Raw genomic sequence first — 4625 nt, 5'->3', positions numbered from 1 at the left:
CAATCCATTCCTAAAGTCATTTGTGATCGTGTTTATAGATGATATTTTGGTGTATTCGAAGAGTGAGCAAGCATATACAGACCATCTTTGTATTATTTTAGGGGTTATGGGGAAGTAGAAACTGTTTGCAAAATTCTCCAGGTGTGAATTCTTGTTGTCCACAGTTGCCTTCTTAGGGCATGTTGTTTCGAAGAAAGGGGTAATGGTAGATCCACAATAGATTGAAGAAGTTAAGAACTATGGTCGGCCTAACTCTGTGACTAAAGTTAGGATTTTTGTGGGACTTGCCAACTATTATTGCTGATTCATGAGGAACTTTGCTTCCATTCCTGCCCATTTAACAACGTTGACTTAAAAGGATGTTCTATTTGAGTGGACAAACAAATGAGAAGAGAGATTCCAAAAGCCAAAGACTCTCATGATCACAACACCTATCTTGACCTTGTCAATTGAAGGCAAATACTTTATTAGTTATTCTGATGCTTCATATTCTAGTTTGAGTACTATGTTGATGTAGGATAAAAATGTTATAGCCTATGTGTCCAACAGTTAAAGGTTCTTGAGATAAACTACACGACTCACGACTTGGAATTGGAGGTGGAAGTTTTGCTCTGAAAAAGTTGGAGACATTATCTCTTTGGTGTCAACTGTGAGGTGTTTACTGACCACTGCAGTTTGCAGCATGTATTCACCAATAAATATTTAAACTAGAGACAGTGGAGGTGGATATAATTGCTCAAGGATTATGATGTCACCATCCAGTATCATCCAGGTAAGGCTAATGTGGTGGAAGAAGCATTAAGATGGAAAATGGTTGGCATGGAAAGTTTACCATGTTAAGGAGCCTGTGAGCGTCCCCTAGCTAGAGAGATTCAGACCTTGGAGGCCAAATTCATGAGTCTAGGTGTCTCAAAAAAGGGTGGGGTGATGGCTAGTATTTATCTAAGTCCCACCTTCATTGAGGAGGTTAAGTCCAAGCAGTTTAAGGATGTGAACTAGGATGAGATTAGAGAAAAAATGTTAATGGGAAAGACGCAAGATGAAATCGTTGATGCAGGTAGGGTGACCAACTTTCGGGGAAGGATTTGTGTTCTCTGAGTAGGTGGATTAATCGAGAAAGTATTATCTGAATCCCATGGTTTTATATACTCTATTCATCCCGGAGTGACCAATATGTATCAAGACTTAAAACATCTATATTGGTGGTCGGATATGAAGAAAAACATAGCTGAGTATGTAGATAAGTGTCAGAATTGTCAACAGGTAAAATATGAGCACTAAAGACCTGCAGGTTTGCTTCAAAGGATTCAAATACCAAAGTGGAAATGGGAAAGGATAGCTATGGACTTTGTGTTAGGACTCCCAAAGACCTTGGGAAAGTATGATTCCATTTGGGTAATGGTTAACAAATTGAAAAAATCAACCCACTTCATCCCCGTTAGAGTGGACTACAATGCACAACAATTGGCAAATATTTATGCGAAGGAGATAGTAAGGTTGAATGGGGTTCCCCTTTCTATCATTTTAGACAATGGTACACAGTTCACCTTAAAATTTTGGGGAAATTTGCATGAAGAGTTGGGCACTCAACTCACTTTCAGCACAACTTTTCATCCATAGGCAGATAGACAGTCAGAGAGGACCATCTAAGTGTTGGAAGATATATAGAGAGCATGTGTGATTGACTTGGGGGACATTGAGATTAGTTCTTGCTCTTGTGTGAGTTCTTCCACAATAATTGTTACCACTCCATTATTGAGATGGCATCATTAGAAGCTCTTTATGGGAGAGGATGCTGTAGAAGTGGAGCATTTGGGAGTGGACTTAGTAAAGTATGCTCAGGAAAAGGTAAGGAGCATCCAAGCTAAACTTCTAGCAGCTCAGTATCATCAAAAAAAGTAATTTGACTATAAGGTAAGGTACATGAGTTTCTAGGCTGGTGACCACTACTTCTAAAAGTGTCACCCATCAAATGGGTAATGAGATTTGGTAAGAAGGGCAAGCTCAACACTCGCTATATTGTCCCTTTTGCGATTCTTGATCGTGTAAGGCAGTGGCTTACAGATTGACTTTACAACTGATAGCTTTCAAGTATACCTCTCGAAAGAAATAAAGATGATCGTTAGCAATATAATTACCCAACTAAGAGTCAGGGTCGATCACATAGGGAACAAGTTAAAATAATTCTATTAGCTAACTCATCCCAGTTGTAATTGCTATTTCCCGAAAATAAGAATGCATAGAGTAAAAATTGGGGTTTTGATTTTAATTTAAGAACAAATAACAGTGTAATAAATATTAAATAAGATTTAGTTTCTAAACAGTGGGAAGACTAGGCTAGTGTTATGATTCCCATGACTCATAACATAATGGACATCTTGTATTCATGATATTAATTAATTATTGCATGCAAAATCTAGCGAGTTAGATAAGATCTAATTCACCTCCTAGTACTTCTTATACATATTTCATTCATCTCCTCCTAGTCTCAGAATGTGTACTTTACTAAACCTCACTCTGGATCTCAGAGTATTATCTCCTCCCGGTCTGAAGTAACTTAAATGAAGTTTTATTCCTCTAAATTTCTGTTGTGATATTCTTTTCATAATCACTACCTCTCTATTGAAAAATCAATGAATGTGGTAGGTTCTCAATGCGTTCACTCACTAAGAAAGACTTTTGAATGAAGAAAATCACAATACATGCAAAAACAAATCACAAAAATCAATCCTACGTTTGCCTACCTAGTTATGTCATCATGGTTCCCACAACCCTAGTTGTGGGATTAGCCTTTTATAATTATGAAGAATAAATAAATGAAAGGTGAATAAGTCATGTGTATAAGGTTTTGCAACTATCAACAAATCAAACTTACAATTGAAGATTAAACCTTGATTTAAAACACCAAAACAAATACCAAAAGAAACCAACTTTTTGTGTTCTTTGTCCAAAGCAATCCAGACGTGTATTTAATGAAGGAAATATCTCAAAAATAAATTTTAGAGTCATACAATGTAGCCTCAAAATAAAAGGAAAATCGTACCCTACAAAATATAACAAAGGTGGTTATTTATGGAACTCACAACCTACTCCTAAATGAACTAGGAGAACTTGAAGTTGGCAGCTTGATAGACCAATGGACGACACCCACCACGGATCGTGGTGGTGTCTCGTGGTGTTGTCCTTGGCCATTTATGGCTGGACAACCCACCACGGCACCCACCATAGCTAGTGGTGTGCTGGTGTCTCTTGGTGTGTACCTTAGCCAATTTGTTGGCTGTGTTTTCCTGGACGATTACCCACATGATGCTTTCACCTCCGAATGTCTAGTAAAAGGTTCTTCATGATGTTGAAGTTTGTTCTTCGCTTTCTCCTTTCAAGTTGTTCCAAAACCTGAATGAAATCAAGTCAATTAAACTTTTCTTGTACACTTTGTTTCCTTGTTCTCTACTCTGCACACCACGATACCACCTTATTCCAAACTCAAGAAAATTTCAACATAAACCAATCCAAGGATCTTCAACTCAAGCACACTTCAAGTTCCCTAAAAACTAAACAAAAATGCCTATCAAACTAACAAAACTCACTTGAGAACTTACAATAATTCTACTTTTTAAGCATCGTAAATGTTTTCTTTTGAAGACACATCAACCACCTAGCTTGTCTAGGGTACCTCCGGTGTTTCATGTTTCCATAATGAAGAGGTACAATGGTGATAGAGATTACATTATTAAATTGGACTCAGTTTTGTTAGACAAAGATCTTCAGTACGTAGAAGAACCAATGATAATCTTTGATCGTGATATACGAAAGCTAAGTACCAAAAAAATTAAGTCTATGAAATTCCAATGGAAGCATCGTCTAGTACAGGAAGCTACTCTGAAAATTGAAAAGGACATGCAAGACAAGTACCCCCACTATTCGTCACTACTCTGTCTTTGTCTTAGCCTATTTTTTCATACTTGGTCACTCATAAATGAGTGGTGGATAAATTGGTATTGATTTTAATGACCTTCTTTCATCATTATGGGTAAGCCAATAAGGAAGGAATCTAGGATGAAAAACTTCGGGTAGTGACTTGAGAAATTTTGAGCCTATTCCATTACATACATGGATCGGGTTGAAAAACCAGACCCAGTCTCTCTTGGAATCCTGAATATGCCCAAACTTGGATGAATTCTTAGTCAGGTAAGGTATAGGGTGATCCAAAATGGGATGGGGGATGTAACCCTTAGTTTTATGAATATAGTTTATAGGCAAGATGGTACAGATCCTATACGGCTTTAGGGAATTATATTCAGGTGAGTAAAACTTCTGAAATTGAACTTGGAGGGAAAGGTATATTTTAAGGCATCTCGGGATGAGGGTGTATTGTAAAATGGGAGACTTTGAAACTCTTTACAAGCTCTCTATCTCTGTGTATTTCGCCAGAGTGGGATTATTCCTTCTAGGGCGGGGCCGCCAGAGCAGGATGGTCCCTCTATGGCGGGACAAAATGCGACTTAAGTTAGAGAAAAGCCCCAAAATGGTTTTATTCATTCCCACTTTGTTCTTAAGAGACCATAAGTGACCTAGGGAGAATTCCTACTAATTTCCACCATAACCTTTGCCAAAGGTAAGTAATT

Source organism: Solanum dulcamara, chromosome 10, assembly GCF_947179165.1.
Source record: "Solanum dulcamara chromosome 10, daSolDulc1.2, whole genome shotgun sequence".
Classification (NCBI taxonomy): domain Eukaryota; kingdom Viridiplantae; phylum Streptophyta; class Magnoliopsida; order Solanales; family Solanaceae; genus Solanum; species Solanum dulcamara.
The sequence above is the reverse complement of the archived record's forward strand: the minus strand, read 5'-3'. Positions refer to the sequence as shown.